General features: G+C 42.8%; 1 protein-coding gene across 2 annotated transcripts in view; it reads left to right on the top strand.

The window, feature by feature from the left end:
• Window positions 1-19,543, top strand: part of fbxl7 (F-box and leucine-rich repeat protein 7) — a 425,983-nt gene that overhangs the window by 638 nt on the left and 405,802 nt on the right. The gene's annotated exons all lie outside the window — the stretch shown is intronic.

The following is a 19,543-nucleotide window of genomic DNA, read 5'->3' as shown; positions in this document are numbered from 1 at the left end:
TCAAAATAACGGAGGACAGTAAAACTAGAAGAGCAACATAAATAATGTATTGCCATTGGCACCCATGCATTGTTGGAGTCGACGACTGATATTTGCTTAGCTGATGTGTATTTTCACAACTTTTTACGTGTGTAGGTTTAATATTTAGTAAAAACTCTCTACAATTTAAAATGAATTAAAATACGACCATCTTATACGTTGTTACGTGAACAATTCAAAGCATTTTTGGGTCGATTAAAAAAAGGCACTGACCTATAATTCTCAAGATTTAAAGGTCCGAAGATCACACTTGAATTGCACAATTTTAGTTGTGTTTCTTGAAATGCTCCGTACAACCATTCGGGTTACTGTAGTTCATTCTAATCCTAGATTTTGAATTTAGTTTTGTTGATAATTAATCAGTAACCAAATATTTCTGCAGGGGAGGAGTAGTCACTTACTGCCATTTATAATGGAACTGTTGGTATTATGTGGATGGGTATGTGAACAGGTAAAATTTAGTGGGAAATGGCCCAAATGATGGCAACTGCGACGAGATTAATTTTTAGGATATCTGGTCAGCATGGACGAGTTGGACGGAAGTGCCTGTTATAGTGCTGTAGGGCTCCATGACGCTGATTCTATCACCAGAAAAGGACTTTTGATGCTTTGGCATATCTCTATCCCTTTTGATGCAACCAAAATCGAGGGAGGAAAAAAATGGAAATTGAAGGCGTGAGAACGTGAACAACGCATTCACAAAACGACTTAGAACATCATTATAAGGAAGAATGAAAAATAGCAAAATATAATTTAACTTGCTTTAACATGTAACAAAACGTAGATAATTTAAAGAATGTGTGGCAGAAAAGGAAGTTATAATGAAAGTAGATTACCAGATATTAGGATTTCAAGTATAGTTCAGCATAAATGAAAATTAATACAGGAGTGATCTTCCGCAGCATTCAAAATCCAATGCCTGAATTCCCAGTAACCACAACACAAGACCCATACTGGGGCATACCTTTGTAAAATCTATCTTTTTGATTTATCAAGCTTGGCACCAGAACAAATTCCTGCCATGTGTGAGACAATTTTCTGGAGGAAGATATTGAAGAGCCCAACAGGGTAATAGACTAAAATAAATGGAGAATGCTGGGGAAATGCAGCATTTCTGGCCAGACCTGCTAAGTTTCTCCAACATTTGTTCTTTAAGGCTTCTAGCATAGGCAGTATTTTGTCTTTGTTCAAGATCACAGTTCTTTGTTCTTTTTAAGTGTTTTTTGAATGTTGAGTGACTTGGATGATATAAATGCGTGCGAACTTTATTGGTTCAGAGCGTCATCACAGAATAGATAACACAGATTAAAATTAATGAACTGCAAGTGAAGCCATTGATTACAAACAGATTTCTTCTCTTCAAGGATGGTGAATACCCACAACTAATTCCTACAGAAAGTAACTGAGATTGAGTCAGTTAACTGCTTAAAAATGGAATCTGGCTATGTAGGGATAGTTTAGAAGGTTCAGACTTTTTCACTGAAGTGTATGAGATTGAGGAATGATCTTATAAAGGTTGAAAAATGAGGGGCATATATAAAGTGAATAGAAAGGTTTTTTTTCCCTGGGAGTTGGGTTGGGAAATCTGAAACTAGAGGGCATAATTTTAAGGTGAGAGCAGAAAGATTTGAAGGGGTAACTCTTTCTCATAGGGTTGTTTACATGTGGAATGAACTGCCAGAGGAAGTGGCAGAAGATAGTACAGTTACAATATTTAAAAGACATTTGCACCAGTACATGAATAGGAAAGGTTTAGAGAGGTTTGGGCCAAACACAGGCAAATGAGACTTAGTTTAGTTTGGGAAACTTGTTTGGCATAGACAGGTTGGACTGAAAGGTCTGTTTCTGTGCTGTATGACTCTGACTCTAATTTGAATCTAGTAATATCTGCAATAAAAACAGCTAATTAACATGGTCTTCACTACATTGAGACTAAATATAGACTAGGTGACTGTTTTACAGAGCATCTTCACCGGGCCTGCAATGGTCGACCTGACCTCTGGTCACTGCCCATTTCAACTCACCGCCCCATTCCCCTCTGACATGTCCGTCCTCGGCCTCCTCCAGCGTTGCAGTGACTCAGAATGCAGAACAACACATTACCTTCCACCTGGGCACCCTACAGCCCGGAGGACTCAACATTGAGTTCGCCAATCAAATAACCTTCCCACCCATATTCTGTTTCCCTTCCGTTCCACCTTCTGACCTTCCCTTCCAGCCACCAACCAGATTAATTCCTCCCATAAACCAACCAGTGTCCACCTATCGCCACCATTCCGCCTTCACTGCGTTCCCCCCCACCCCCACCCACAGCTTCCATTACCCCCATATCCAGTCTGGAAGAAGGATAATACCCAAAATGTTGACTATGCCTTTCCTCCAGATGCTGCCTGGATGGCTGTGTTCTTCCAATGTCCTGTTTATCTACCTTCAATTCCAGTATCTTCAGGTTTTTTGGGGGGTTTTTTTGGTCTCTAATTAATGACCTTGTTGCAAAGGAACCTTTGGTGAGCTGCATCCGTGGTATGATAGAACTTCCCATTTTAGTTTGAAAAATAGGTATTTCAATCTCAAGCTAGGTTTTTTACCCTAAACAATAAAGGCAACCATAAGTCACAAGCACATTGTGCTTGACCGGAACAATGCATTAAAATACATGACAGGCCATGGCTATTATTTAAAGAATTAATACGTGGTTTAGAACAAATATTTAAGATTTCAATGTTTCCTGTCTGTTAGCTGTGGTTGACTAAAGCACAAAGAAAGGAGGAAGGTCATAATGCTGCCAAAAACAGTACATTTTGAGGATTGGGAGCATTTTAGAACTCAAAGGTTGACTAAGAGGCTGCTTAACAAAGACTAGAACATGAATGTAAACTAGCCAGAATCATCTTAAAAAAATGTAATAGCTTTTAGGTATGTAAAAGTTTTAGGTTGGGGCGGCACGGCGGCTCAGTGGTTAGCACTGCAGCCTCACAGCACCACGGACCCGGTTTCGATTCCAGCCTCAGGCGATATTCTGTGCAGAGTTTGCACGTTCTCCCAGTGTCTGCGTGGATTTCCTCTGGGTGCTCCGGTTTCCTCCCACAGTCCAAAGATATGCAGGCTAGGTGGATTGGCCGTGCTAAATTGCCCATAGTGTTCAGGGGTGTGTGTGTTATGGGGGGATGGGTCTGGGTGGCATGCTTCAAGGGGCAGTGTGGACTGGTTGAGCCGAAGGGCCTGTTTCCACACTGTAGGGAATCTCAAAATTAAAAGCCTGCCAAAGACCAATGTGAGTTCCTTGCAGGAAGGGACAGGAGAATTTGTAGTGAGAAATGGTAGAAAAGCCAAGCAATTACCTTGTATTTGTATTCATGATGGAAAAATGCAACAAATACCCTACAAATAAGAGATCTAAGGAATAATGAGAATGGGGATATACTCATTTGTATGAGTTTTTTTTTAAAAAAGTACTACTGGACAAATTAACGGGACTGAAAGTTAACAAATCCTTTGGGCCCTTTGATCTATGTCCTGAACATTTCCTGATCTATAATCAGGAACAGAAGAGCTGGAGTCAGCCATTCAGCCCCTTGAGGCTGCTCCACCCATGTAAAACAAGGCTGATTGTCTATTTTACATGATATTCCTGTTCTATCTCCGGGGGAGTGGGAAGTTGGCAGTGGTGGGTTCCTTTCTGAATTGGTGGTCCCATGAGGTGACAACGGCAACAACATAAGCCAGAACAAGGCACCAGCTGGTTTGGCACAGAGCGCCCAGTGCTGTGTTTCCATACACACCTAGAATTCATACAGAGAGACTTCTACCAATATTCCCTAATAATGCCTTTCTGACAATACAGTTCCATGATATGTATGTCATATGATGAGACCAGAAACAGAACTTATTTACTAATTCTCAGGAGAACTACTCAGAAGGGAATTCTGTTTGCCAGTCTCCCAAATTTGTCTTATAGGGTCATAGTCTAATGTTTGCTATGTCTCTTCCCCAGCCCCCACTCACCAAACATACCCCTCACTTTGTTACCCCCCGACCCCTGCTCTTTCCTCTGCTCCTACTGTTGCATAAGCTAACTCATTAAGGCTCTTTATTGAATGAAAGTTAAATTATTCAGTTTCCTCTTGCAGGAGAGCAGGCAAAATGAGCTTGTGCCTTTACCAGGGTGCCAGGCTTTCCTGTTGTACAGGATGCTTAGGATGCAAGCACCTTGCTGTGTTGACATTACATATCACCTCTGCCTTATACTAGACTGGGAAAGGATTCAATTTCCTGAGAATCTAGCTGGTTTTTGACAATGTACTCCACTCCATGAGACTACTGATCAGCAATCAGCAGCCTCTGAGATAGTGGATGTACTGCTTCTAATCTTCCACGAGCCTTTAGAGTCTGGAAAAGTCCCAAGGATTGGAAAACTGCCAAAGAACAGCTGACCATAGGTAAGTTAACCTACTATGTTATTGGGAAAATGTTAGAGTCTATTATAGAAGCTAGAACAGCAGAGCATTTTGTAATACATACTATGACCAAGGAGAGTCAGTATGACTTTGTGAAGCGTGAATCATGAATACGAAATTTATTTGAAATCATTATCGGTAGTAAAAAGCACAATAGATAAATGCAAAGCATACAATGTAGTATTTGGAATTTTCGAAGACACTTGATCAGGTACCACACGTTGGGTTATTAAATAAGACAGGATTCCATGGTGTTGAAGGGATAGAGGATTAAGAACAAAAAACAAAGAAAATTACAGCACAGGAACAGGCCTTTCAGCCCTCCAGCCTGCGACGATCTAGATCCTCTATCTAAACCTACCACCTATTTTCCAAGAATCTGTATTCCTCTGCTCCCTGCCCATTCAGGTATCTGTCTAGATACATCTTAAATGATGCTGTCATGCCCGCCTCTACCACCTTTGCTGGCAATGCATTCCAGGCACCCACAATCCTCAGCGTAAAGAACTTTCCAAGCATAGCTCCCTTAAACTTTTCCCCTCTCACCTTGAAATGGTGACCCCTCGTAATTGAGTCCCCCACTCTGGGAAAAGCTTCTTGCTATCCACACTGTCTATACCTCTCATGAACTGTATGCAATATTCCAAATGTGTCGAACCAAAGTCCTATACAACTGTAACATGACCTGCTAACTCTTGTCCTCAGTACCCCGTCTGAAGAATGAAAGCATGCCATATATGCCTTCTTGACCACTCTGTCGACCTGCGTTGCTACCTTCAGGGTACAATGGACCTGAACACCCAGATCTCTCTGTGCATCAATTTTCCCCACGGCTTTTCGATTTACAGTATAGTTCGCTCTTGAATTGGATCTTCCAAAATGCATCACCTCGCATTTGCTTGTATTGAACTCCAGCTGCCATTTCTCCGCCCAACTCTCCAATCTATCTTTATTCTGCTGCATTCTCCGACAGTCCCCTTCACTATTTGCTACTCCATCAATCTTAGTGTCATCTGCAGACTTGCTAATTAGACTGTCTATACCTTCCTCCAGATCATTTATGTATATCACAAGCAACAGTGGTCCCAACACGGATCCCTGTGGAACACCGCTGGTCACAGTCCTCCATTTTGAGAAACTCCCTTCCACTACAACTCTCTGTCTCCTGTTGCCCAGTCAGTTCTCTATCCATCTAGCTAGTCCATGTATATGACATCTACAGCCCTTCCCTCATCTATCAACTTTGTCACTTCCTCAAAGAATTCTATCAGGTTGGTAAGACAGGACCTTCCCTGCACAAAACCATGCTGCCTATCACTAATAAGTCAATTTTCTTCCAAATGTAAATAGATCCTATCCCTCAGTATCTTCTCCAGCAGCTTCCGCACCACTGACGTCAGGCTCACTGGTCTACAATTACCCGGATTATCCTTGCTACCCTCCTTAAACAAGGGGACAACATTAGCAATTCTCCAGTCCTCCAGGGCCTCACTCGTGCACAAGGATGCCTCAAAGATATCTGTTAAAGCCCCAGCTATCCCCTCTCTCGCATCTCTCAGTAACCTGGGATAGATCCTATCACGACATTGTGACTTGTCCACCCTAATGCCTTTCAGAATACCTAACACTCCCACCCCCCCCCACCCATGCCGTCATGACCGAGAGCAGTCAAACTTCTATCCCTAAACTCAACATCCGACATGTCTGTCTCCTTGATGAATACTGACACAAAGTACTCTTAAAAGAATCTCACTCATTTTATTTGATTCCTTGCATAACTTCCCTCCTTTGTCCTGAGTGGGCCAATCCTTTCTCTAATTACTCTTTTGTTCCTTATGTATATAGGCTTTGGGATTTTCCTTAAACCTGTTAGCTAAAGATATTTCCTGACCCCTTTTAGCCCTCTGAATTCCTCTTTTCAGATTGATACTACTTTCCCAATATTCTTCCAAAGCTTTGTCTGTTTTCAGTCACCCAGACCTTTATGTATGCTTCCTTTTTCCTCTACTCTAGTCTCACAATTTCACCTGTCATCCATTGTTCGCTAATCTTGCCCTTGCTATCCCTCATTTTTACAGGGACATGTGTGTCCTGCACTTGAATCAACCTCTCTTTAAAAGCCTCCCTCATATCGAGTGTGTGGATTTACCCTCAAACAGCTGCTCCCAATCCACATTCCCCAGCTCCTGCCGAATCTTGCTATTGTTGGCCTTCCCCAGTTTAACACTCTTCCTTTAGGACCATTTTCATTTTTGTCCATTAATATTCTAAAACATATGGAATTGTGATCACTATTTCCAAAGTAATCCCCTAAAGAAACTTCAACCACCTGGCCGGGCTCGTTCCCCAACCCCAGGTCCAGTATGGCCCCTTTCCGAGTTGGACTATTTACATACTGCTCCATAAGACCCTCCTGGATGCTCCTGACAAAATCTGCTCCATCCAAACCATCTAACACTAAGAGAATCCCAGTCAATGTTGGGAAAATTAAAATCTCCATTCACCACCATCCTGTTGCTCCTACATCCTTCCATAATCTGTCTACATATTTGTAACTCTATATCACTCTCACTGTTGGGAGGCCTGTGGTACAGCCCCAACATTGTTACTTCGTATTTTTGAGCTCAGCCCATATTGCCTCACTGCTCGAGTCTTCCATAGTGCCCACCTTCAGCACAGCTGTGAATTCCTCTTTAACCAGTAATGCAACTCCTCCACCCACTTTTTCTCCCTCTCTATCTCAAGTGAAGCATCAATATCCTGGGATATTTATTTGCCAATCTTGCCTTCCCTTAACCAAGTCTCAGTAATAGCAATAACATCATATTCCCAGGTGCTAACCCAAGCCCTAAGTTCATCAGCTGTACCTACTACACTTCTTGCATTAAAACAAATGCACCTCAGACCACCTGTCTCTTTGCATTTCACATCTCCTCTCTGCCTACTCTTCCCCTTAGTCACGTTGACTTCATTATCTAGTTCCTTACAGGCTTTAGTTACTATATAGTTCCTTACAGGCTTTAGTTATTAGCTAAGCAATAGAAGTCAGTTGGGTAAGGAAGGCAGATGGCAACCTGTAATTAGTAGAGTACCACAGGGATCAATATATGGGCCACAATTATTTACAATACATATTCATGTCTTTGAAAGAGCGTGTACTTTAACCAAGTCTTGGATAAACAGAGTGTGAAGGCAAGTTCTGAAGATTGCAGTATCTGCAGAAGGATATGTAGGGTGAGTGGAAATATAATGTGGAAAAATGTGAGGCTCTTCCTGTCAAAGTGCATAACAGAGCAGCTGAACATTATTTAAGTCGAGAAAGACTGCAGAAGGCTACTGTACATATGATTTGGGAGTCCTTCTGCACAAATCACGGACTAGCATACAGCTTCAGTAGGTAATAGGGAAGGCAAATAGACTGTTGGCCTTTATTTCAAAATGAGTGGGGTATAAAAATAGGGAGGTCTTGTGAAAATTATTCAGACCACAGTGGACGTTTTAATCTGCTTATCTAAGGAAAAATATTTTCTGCAGAAAGGTCTCGGCCCGAAACATCAGCTCCCCTGCTCCTATGATGCTGCCTGGGGCCTGCTGTGTTCGTCCAACTCTATGCCTTGGTATCTCAGATTCTCCACTATCTGCAGTTCATACTATCTCTGAAACAAATTTAACTCCACTGCGAAGCCTCTTCTAAGGATGCCTACCCTGAAGAAGTTACCCTCCTCCCTCTGGAGAAAGATTTTCTGAGGAAGGGTCTAGGCCCAAAACATCAGCTTCCCTGCTCCTATGATGCTGCTTGGCCTGCTGTGTTCATCCAGCTCTACACCTTGTTATCCAAGGAAAAATATACTATTTTCGGGACAGTCCAGAGAAGGTTCGTTCGTCTGATTCCAGGTATAGTGGGACTGTTTGTCTGAAGAAAGTTTGAATAGGCTGCACCTGTATTCATTGGAGTTCATAAGAAGCAGCTGCTGCTGCGATTTCAGGTTTAGTTAAAGATTTATTGCACTTCTTTTGTTATTACAGTCATTATATTTTACTAACGTAAGATTTTTATTCATTTTGTTTCATTAACATTGAACGAAAACCAAAAAAAAAGTTTCTTTTTAAACGGACGTTTTCTTTATACAGATTTTTCAGGGTCTACAGTGAACGGCTGAGATTTTTTAAATTCTAAATTCAAAAGATATAATAGTCTGTGTTTTAGAGGGTTTGTTTTATATTGTAAAGGCTTTTTTTTGAAAAACCGAACAGTTTTTTTTAAATAAGGTATTGTGTTTTCATTCCGGGAAGTCCTATACATGGTCAGCTCTGGAGAAGATTTTATATTTTTTCAAGGAATTTATTGAAGAGAAGTCATTTTTATGCAGTTCATCAACTCAGTGATGATTTTATTAGTGGTTTATATGTTTGATATATATATGTTTGTTTTTACATTTTTAACGTTGTTTTCTATAGGTAATGAAAGGTAAGTTATTTCCTATAGAAGGCGTTATTGAAATGTTTTTAGCTTAATGTTATTAGGACATATGAGGTACAGAGTGAGAAGGCTAGTAGATTTAGAAAAGTTATTAGTCAACAAGATTGGTCAGATAGATGGGTGACTGTTGGGAAAGGTAAGAAGGTTGTTCAAAAGTCTCCAATGGTTATTCCTCCATCAAATAGAAACTCAGTTTTTGGAACTGTAGAAGGTGTAGTCTCTCTGAGGAAAATGGAAGTGGCAGCCAGTTAATAGATGCTTGGAATGATTCCTATGTTAGGCAGTGGTTGGACAAGATTTAATAGAATTACTGTTATAGAGGATTATACTGTCAGAGCATAGATGGGAGATTCTGTGGTAGTGAGCATAAATTTGGGATGGTTTGTTGCTTTCCTCATTCCCGTGAATTGGTTTCACAGGTTGGCACAACAGTGAGGGCCGAAGGGCCTGTACTGCGCTGTAATGTTCTATGTTCTATGTTTCTCATGCTAGCATTAAGGACATCCCTAAATGTTTCAAGCGTATTGTTAAAGGTGAGATTGAGCAGCCAGAAATTATTGTGCATATTAGTGTGAATGACATTTTTAGTGAAAAGATTAAAGCAGTACAGAGCAAATTTAAGAGGTTAGGTAGAAGATTTAAAAATAAAACCTCAAAAGTAGTAATTTCTGGCTTACTTCCACTGCCAAACTCAAACGAGGAAAGGAGCGAAAGGTTAAAGGAGATAAATCAATGGCTGAACAACTGCTGTATTGTTCAGGGATTCAGGTTTCTGGACAATTGGAATGTCTTTTTGGATAGAAAAGATCTGTTCAAAAAGGATGGGTCTAATCTAAACTGGAAGGGGACCAATATTGTAGCAGGGAGATTTGCTCATTCCATTAAGGGACAATTTATGCTGGTAGAATTCCTCACTCCCCCTTCTAAGTAGCAGTGTAAAAAAAGGATTGAAGGGAAAGGTTCTGAAAGTGAAGACAGCACATCAACTAGAAAAAAGGACAAGAGAGAGCCATAAGTAGTAACTGAAGAACTAAATTGACAAGTGACTGAAGTAAAAGTGGGGTAACACTTTGGGTTTAGCAATCATAATTCTATTAATTTCAAAATGGTCATAGAGAATGATAAGAACAAAGAAAATTACAGCACAGGAACAGGCCCTTCGGCCCTCCAATCCTGCGCCAACATGCTGCCCGTCACAACTAAAACCCCTTACCCTTCAGGGGACTGTACCCTCTGTTCCCATTCTATTTTTAGTATTTGTCAAGATACCCTTTAAAAGTCACTATTGTATCTGCTTCCACTACCTCCCCTGGCAGTGAGGTCCAGCCATCCACTACCCTCTGCGCAAATACAAAAAACTTGCCTCGTACATCACCTTTAAAGCTTGCCCCTTGCACCTTAACCTTTGCCCCCTAGTAACTGACTCTTCCACCCTGGGAAAAAGCTACTGACTATCCATGTCCAATATGATCTTGTAGACTTCTATCAGGTCGCCCCTCAACCTCTGCCATTCCAGTGAGAACAACCCAAGTTTCTCCAAATTCTCCTCACAGTTAATGCCCTGCATACATCCTGATAAATCTTTTCTGTACCCTCTCCAAAGCCACCATGTTCTTCTGGTAGTGTAGAATTGAATATTCCAAATGAGGCCAAACCAAAGTTCTGTAAGACTGCAACGTTACCTCCAATTTTTAAACTGAGTGCCCCAGGCGATGAAGGCAAGCATGCTGTATACCTTGTTCACTACCTTCTCCACCTGCATTGCTACTTTCGGTGACCTGTGTACCTTCACACCCAGATCCCTCTGCCTATCAGCACTGTTCAGGGTTCTGCCTTTTACTGTATCTTTTCCATCTGGATTAGACCTTCAAAAATGCATTACCTCACATTTTTCCAGATTAAATTCCATCTGCCATCTCTCTGCCCAAGTCACCAACAGATCTATATATATCCTGCTGTATGCTTTGTTAGCCCTAATTGCTATCCACAATTCCACCAACGTTTGTGTCATCGGCAAACTTACTGATCACACCAGTTACATTTTCCTCCAAGTCGTTTATATATATTACAAATTGCGAAGGTCTTACACTGATCCCTGAGGAACATCACTAGTCACAGCCCTCCATTTAGAAATGCGCCCTTCCACTGCTATCCTCTGTCTTCTATGACTGAGCCAGTTTTTTTTATTCATCTTGCAAGCTCACCTCTGATGCCTTGCGACTTTACCTTCTGTATCAGTCTGCCATGAGGGACCTTGTCAAAGACCTTACTGAAGCCCATGTTGACAACATCCACTGCCCTACCCTCATCGATCATCTTTATCGCTTCCTCAAAAAAACTCAACCAAGCTCGTGAGACACAGATTCCCCTTCACAAAACCATTTTGCCTCTCGCTAATACACCCACTTATTTCCATGTGTGAGTAAAACCTGTCTCAAAGATTCTTCTCCAATAATTTTCCTACTACTGACATAAGGCTCACTGGCCTGTAATTAGCTAGATTATTCCCGCCACCCTTCTTAAAAAATGAGGATACAAAGATCTCCCTTAAGGCCCCAGCAATTTTCTCCTTTGCCTTTCTCAGTATTCTGGGGTAAATTCCATCAGGTCCTGAGGACCTGTCTACCTTATTGTTTTTCAAGACCCCCAATACCACCTCCCTTTTGATCTCAACATGACCTAAACTATTTGTATGCCCTTGCTCAGACTCATCATTCACCAAGTCTTTCTCTATGGTAAATACTGACGCCATTTAATTTGGGGTGGCATGGCTCAGTGGTTAGCACTGCAGCCTCACAGCACCAGGGAGCCAGGTTTGATTCCAGCCTCAGGCTGGAGTTTGCACGTTCTCCCCGTGTCTGCTTGGGTTTCCTCCGGGTGCTCCGGTTTCCTCCCACAGTCCAAAGATGTGCAGGCTAGGTGGATTGGCCATGCTAAATTGCCCGTAGTGTTCAGGGGTATGTGGGTCTAGGTGGGATGCTTCAAAGGGCGGTGTGGACTTGTTGGGCCAAAGGACCTGTTTCCACACTGTGGTGAATCTAATCTAATCTTAATGAACATAAACTAGCAGCAAGATGGCACAACGCGCTCTCCTTAATAACGGCACACACAGACAATGAAGACCATCAGTTTAATTGGGACAAGGTAACCATAAGCATGCACGTGAATCCCTGGAGGCACGGTTCTCCACCTGTAATGCAATCATGCATAGAATTGGACCCCATATACAAACCCATATACGTCAAAACTGGAAATGACACCACTCGCCATAATGCACCAAATAGTATAAATTCCAAGTGGAGTAGAAGAACAACAATTCATTGGAGGCTCCACTGATCATGTCATCTAGCATGGTGACGAAATGTCTAAACGAAAGCAAGCCAGTTCGGAGAGCAAGGCAACAAGCCACTTACAACCCAAGCTACAGATCTTTGCCAGAACAATGAACTGGTTTAATACCTCACCCATTTCTTCTGGCTCCACACACAAGTTCCCTTCTGTATCCTTGAGTGTGCCAACCCTGGCTATATTCTTGTCCTTTATATATGTATAAAAAGCCTTGGGATTTTCCTTAATCCTGTTGGCCAATGACTTATCATGACCCCTTTCAGCCCTTCTGACTCCTTGCTTAAGTTTCTTTTGACCTTCCTTGTATTCCACCCTTACTTTGTGTATTCCCAGCTTCTTAGCCTTGACAAATGTTTCCTTTTTCTTTTTGACTGTGCTCACAATATCTCTTGTTTTCCAAGGTTTTCCTGAGTTCCAACAACTTGCACTTGAAAACCTCCCATATACCAGATGTTGATTTGCACTCAAAGATCAGCCTCCAATCTACATTCTTCAGTTCATGTCTAATATTGTTGTAATTAGCCTTCTTCCAATTTAGCACCTTTACCTGACAGCTACACTTATCTTCCCCATCATCAGCAACGGCGTGAAGCAAGGCTGCGTCTTGGCATCAATGCTCTTCGCCATCTTCTTCAACATGATGCTGCAGGAAGCGAAGGAGGGCATCATGAACAGCATCTACATTCCCTTCTGCCCGGACGGCAATATCTTCAATCTGTGCCACTTCCTTGCTCGCACGAAGACAACATGGGAGCCCGTCATGGAGCTGCTGTATGCGGACGACGGCGCCCTACTCTCACACACAGAAGATTCGCTACAGACTGCAGTGATACGCTGCTGCGAAGGCTTTCGGGCTAACGATCAGTCTGAAGAAGATGGAGATCCTGTACCAGAAGCCACCATGCAGCGCATACAACCCACCTCGAATCTCGATCGACGGCCACCCCCTCAACACGGTCGAACGCTTCATGTACGTGGGAAGCATAATCTCCAATGATGCTACAGTCAGAGGAGATGTCGACAATCGCCTTGCGAAAGCAAGTAGTGCCTTCGGGCGACTGCAGAAGCGTGTATGGGAAAACCACTTGATAAGCATGTCGACAAAAATCCAGGTTTACAAGGCCATGGCCATCACCACACTGCTCTACGGCTCCGAGGCCTGGGTTCTGTATCGGAAACAGATGCAGCTGCTGGAACGATTCCACCGATGTTGCCTGCGCTCTATATTAGGCATCACCTGGCAGGACCGCATCTCTAACAACGAAGTGCTGGAAAAGGCCCGGCTCCCCAGCATTGAAGCAACCCTTCTCCTGAAGCAACTTTAATGGTCGGGTCACGTATCGTGGATGGACAACACCAGAATACCCAAGACAGTGTTCTTCGGGGAACTCTGCGATGGCAAAAGAAACCGCTGTGCCCCGCGCAATCACTACAAGGACCAACTGAAGCAACAGCTGTCTCAGGTCGGCATCGCCTCAACGGAATGGCAAAAGGTGGCCTCTGACAGGGGCGCATGGCGGAAGAAAACTACGACGGTGACGGAGCAGTTCGAATGTTCGAGGAGAGCAGCTGCAGAGGACAGACGGAAACGCAGGAAGGAGCCCTCATTTCAAGCCCCGCTGTCTGGAGCAATTCCTTGCCTGCACTGCCCCAGGATCTGCAGGTCCAGGATAGGACTCTACAGCCACCAACGGTTGTGCCAATGAAATTGCTGACGAATCTCTTCTCAACTGATCTTCGCAAGTGAAGAATCTGCCATCATCACACTTATCTTTATCCATCAATACCTTAAAGCTTACTGAATTGTGATCACTCTTCCTAGTTGCTCCCCCAGTGAGATATTGACCACCTGGCCAGGCTCATTCCCCAGTACTGGGTCTAGTATGGCCCCTTTCCTAGTTGGACTCTCTACGTACTGTTCCAAGAAACCCCCCCCCCCCCCCCCCCCCGGATGCTCCTTACAAACTCTGCCCCAAGCACTAAGTGAGTCCTAGCCAATATATGGGGAGTTAAAATCACCCACAACAACAACCATGTTACTTTTACATCTTTCCAAATCTGCCTATCTATTCTTCTATCTCTTGCTGGCTGTTGGGAGGCCTATGGTAAACCCTAAACATTGTGATTGCACCCTTCCTGTTATTGAGCTCTACCTATATTGCCTTGCTGTATAAGCTGTCCGACGTGCCCAGCTGTGATTCTCATAGAATCTCTACAGTGTGGAAATAGGCCCTTCGGCCCTACAAGCCAACACCAATCCTCGGAGCCTCCCACCCAGACCCATCTCCCTATAAGCCACCTAATCTACACATCCCTGAACACAATGGCAATTTAGCATGGCCAGTCTACCTAGTCTGCATGTCTTTGATCTGTGGGAGGAAATCAGAGCATTTGGAGTAAACCCAGAAACGGGGAGTATGTGCAAACTCCATATAGACAGTTGCCTGGTCGTAGAATCAAACTTGGGCCCCTGGTGCTGTGAGGCATTAGCGCTAACCACTGAGCCACCGTGCCATCCTTGGACTGAGTCAGAGATAATAAGGGCTTCCCTGGGATTTTCCTTAACAAGTGGTGCAACTCCCCCAGCCCTTTTATACCACGCTCTAAACTGCCTGAAAAATCTCTATCCCGGAACATTACATTCCCAATCCTGTCCATCCCTTAATCAAGTCTCTGTAATAACAACAATATCATAGATCCAAGTACTAATCCAAGCTTTAAATTCATCTGCCTTACCTGTTACAGTTTTTGCATTGAAACAGATGCACTTCAGTCCACCAGATCTGCTTTGATCAGCAACCACACCCTGCCTGCTCTTCCTTTGAGTCTTACTGGCCCTATTCACTAGAGTCCTTTCAGTCCATTCACCTTTTACATTGGTCTCCACCCCTCCTGCTAAGGTAGTTTGAATCTTCCTGAGTGACATCAGCAAACTTCCCAGCCAGAATATTTGTGCCCCTCCAGTTTAGATGCAGCCTGTTCTTCTTGTACAGATCCAACCTGCTCTGGAAGAGATTCCAATGGTCCTGATATCTGAAACCCTCTCTCCTACACCATCTGTTTAGCCATGTGTTGAGCTGTACCATCTTCCTTTTTCTAGTCTCGCTGGCATGTGGCACACGGAATAATCCCCAGATTAAAACCTTGGAGATTGTGCTTTTTAACTTTCTACCTAACTCACTGAACTGCTGCCGCAGGATCTCATTACTTATCCTACCTATGCCGTTAGTACCAATATGTACCACAAGTTCTGGCTGTTCACCCTTGCCCTTCAGAATGCTTTCTGCCCAATCAGAGACATCTTGGACCTCAGCACCAGGGAGGCAACATATCATCCTGGAGACTTTTTAACATCCACAGCAGTACCTATCTGTACCCCTAATTGTAGCTTGCCCTATAACTACTGCTCCAGTGCTCTTTGTTCTCCCCTTCTTAAGAACAGAGCTAACTATGGTGCCTCCAGTCTGCCTGCTGCTGCTATTATCCCGATAGGTCACCAACGCCGCCCCCCCCCCCCCCCCCCGCCCCCACAAGAGTTCAGAGGTATTATGTTCCTGTTAGAGTGAGGGGTAAGGCTGCTAAAATTGAAGAACAACGGATGGATAAAGACATTGAGGTTCTAGTCCAGAATAAAAGAGAATCTTATTTTACATATAGTCAACTTGGTTCAGTTGAATCTCTTAATGTAAAGAGTGTAGGGGCATTTTAAGAGAGAAATCAGGAAGGCAAAGCGGCTATGTGAGATTGTATTGGCAGATAAGGTTAAGGATAATCCAGAGATATTCTACATATATATTAAGAGCAAGAGAGTAACTAGAGAGAGAGGAGGGCCTCTTAAAGTAATAAGGAGGTTGTCTTTGTGTTGAACCCCAGGAGACGGGAGAGATACTAAATGAATATTTTGTGTCAGTTTTTACTGTGGACAAAGAAATGGAATCTAGAGAATGTAGAGAAGTAAACTTTGATGTTTTATAAACAGTTCGTATTACAGAGGGAGGTCTTAGAGAATATAAAGGTGTATAAATCTCTGGGACCTGATCTAATGAATCCCAAAACATTGTGGGAAGTAAGGGAGGAAATTACAAAACCCCTTGCAAAAATATTTGCGTCATCTACAACTGTGGGTGAGGTGCCTAATGACTGGAGGATAACTAATGTTGTACCGTTATTTAAGAAGGTTGTTATGAGAAACTGGGTAACTAATGACCTGTGAACCTGACTTTGGTTGTGGTTTGGAGGTGATTATAAACAATAAGATTTATGGTTATTTAGAGGGGCAGAAATTGATTAGAGATAGTCAGTATGGTTTTGTGTGAGGAAATTCATCTCTCTCAAACATGATTTGAGTTTTTTGAGGAAGTTACCAAAAAGATTGATAGCAGGGCCAGTAGTCATTGTTTATTGGGATTTTAGTCAAGCCTTTGACAAGGTTCTGCATGGTAGGCTAATTAGTAAATTTAGGTCTTATGGGTTGCAGGATGAGCTTGCCAATTGCATGCATAATTGACTTAGTGACAAGAAGCACAGTGTGATAGCGGAGAGTTGCTTTTTGGATTGGAGACCTGTGACCAGGAATGTTCTGCAGGGATTGGTTCTGGGTGGTCTTTTGTTTGTCATTTATGTCAATGATTTAGATGAGAATACAGAAGGCATGGTTAGTAAATTTGTGGACAACACCAAAATTTGTGGCATAGTAGATGCGAAGAACATTTTCCAAGATTACAAAGGGACCTTGATCAAATAAGTCAATGAGCTGAAAAGTGACACATGGCCTTCAATCTGGATAAATCCGCGGTGTTGCATTTTGGTAAGGCTTATACAATTAATGGTGGGGCATTGGGTAGAGTTGTACAACAGAGGGACCTAGGGTTGCAGGTACATAATTCTTTGAAGCTTGTGTTACGTATTGACAGGGTGGTTAGAAAGGTGTTTGGCATAATTGCCTTCATTGCCTTTGAGTGTAGGAGTTGGGAAGTCGTGTTGAAGTTGTTCAGAATATGGGTGAGGCCTCTTCTGGAATACTGTGTCCAGTTCTGGCCACCCAGTAACAGAAATGATATTATCAAGCTGGAGTAGGTTCAGAAGAGATTTACCAGGGTGTTGCTGGGTAGGGAAGGCTTTAGTTATAAAGAAATGCTGGATAGGCTGGTACTTTTTTGACTGGATCATAGGAAGTTGAAAAGCAAACTTATAGAAATTTATATGATAAGTGTAGAATTAACCTTAGTTATCTTTTCCCGAGGATAGGGAATTTCAAGACTAGGGGATCCATTTTTAGGGTAACTGGAGTGAGATTTAAAAACCACACGAGGCAAAATTTTTACAGAGGGTGGTTCACGTGTGGAATGAACTTTCTGAAGAAGTGGTTTAAAACACATTTGGATAGATACATAAATTGAAAAAGTTTTGGAGGGAAAAGGGGCTAGGAGCAGGCAGGTGGGACTAGTTTAGTTTTGGATTATGTTCAGCATGGAGTGGTTGAGCTGAAGGGTTTGTTTCTGTGCTGTATGGCTCTATAAATGAGACGTGACCTCATTGAAACATATAAGATCCTTCTGGATCCTTCTGTTTCTAAGCTGTACCAACTCTTTCAGTCAAAATGGTCCATGCAGATCAGATATCTGAAATAAATCTAGTTCTATTTGCTAGCCTTTGGCCCATATCCCTCTAAACCCCTCCTAATTCATATACCTGTCCAGATGCCTTTAAAATGTGGTAACTGTATCAGCCTCCACCACTTCCTCTGGTAGCTCATTCCATACATGCACCATAGACTCTGAAAGAGTTTCCCTTTAGGTCCCATTCAAATCTTTCCCCTCTCACCTTACCCCTATGCTGTCTAGTTTTGGACTCCCCACTTGGGAAAGAGACCTTGTCTATTCAAACTATTCATGGCCGTTATGATTTTATAAACCTCTGTAGGGTCACATCCCACCTTCCAATGCTCCAGGGAAAATAGCCCTAGCCTGTTCAGCCTCTCCATACAGCTCAAACTCTCCAACCCTGGCAACGTCCTTGTAAATCTTCTCTGAACCCTTTCAAGTTTCACAACATCCTTACTATAGTAGGGAGACCAGAATTGCATGCAGTATTTCAAATGTGGTCTAACCAATGTCCAGTATAGCCACAATATGTCCTCCCAACTCCTATACTCAATGCACTGACCAATAAAGGCAAGCGTGCCCATTGCCGCCTTCACTGTCCTGTCTACCTGTGATTCCACTTTTAAAGAAGTATGAACGTGCACTCCAAGGCCTAATTGTTCAACAACACTGCCCAGGACTTTACTATTCAGTGTGTACATCCTGCCCTGATTTGCCTTCCAAAATACAGCACCTCACATTTATTCTGAATTAAATTCCATCTGCCACTCTTTCGCCCATTGACCCATCTGATCAAGAGGTTACTGAGGTAACCTTCGCTGTCTACTACACCTCCAATTTTGGTGTCATTTGCAAATTTACTAACCATACCTCCTATATTCACAACCAAAGCATTTATTATATAAATGATTAAAAAGCAGTGGACCCAGAAGATCCTTGTGGCATACCTTTAGCCACAGGCCTCCAGTCTGAAAAGCAGCCCTCCGCCACCACCCTGTTTCTATCTTTGAACTAGTTCTGTATCTAAATGTCCAGTTCTTCTTATTTTCCATGTGATCTAACCTTATTTATTAGTCTACCATGAGGAGCCTTGTTGAACACCTCACTGAAGTCCATATAGATCCCGTCCACCACTCTGCCCTCGTAATTGTCTTCATTACTTCTTCAAAAAACCAATAAATTTAGTAAGAAATGATTTCCCACACACAGGCCGCATTGACAATCCCTAATCAGTCCTTGTCTTTCCAAATACATGTAAATCCTGTTCCTCAGGTCCATTCAACAACTTGCTCACACCAATGTTGGGCTCATTGGTCGATAGTTGCCTGGATTTTCCTTACCACCTTTCTTAAATAGTGGCACCACGTTAGCCAACCTCCAGTCTTTTGGTACCTTATCGCTGGCTATCCATGATATAAATGTTTCTGCAAGGGGTCTAGGAGTCACTTCCCTAGCTTCCCACAGAGTTTTTGGGTACACCTGATCAGTTCCCAGGGATTTTCTTGCCTTTATGCATTTCCAGGCTTCCTATTTTTTCAGCCACCACTTTACCTGCAAACATCCGCCCCCATTCAACTTTTGAAAGTTCTTGTCTAACTCTGTCAAAATTGGCCTTC

The sequence above is a fragment of the Stegostoma tigrinum genome, chromosome 2 (assembly GCF_030684315.1).
Source record: "Stegostoma tigrinum isolate sSteTig4 chromosome 2, sSteTig4.hap1, whole genome shotgun sequence".
NCBI classification, from domain to species: domain Eukaryota; kingdom Metazoa; phylum Chordata; class Chondrichthyes; order Orectolobiformes; family Stegostomatidae; genus Stegostoma; species Stegostoma tigrinum.
Note: the sequence above shows the minus strand (reverse complement) of the source record. Positions and strands in the feature narration are given on the sequence as shown.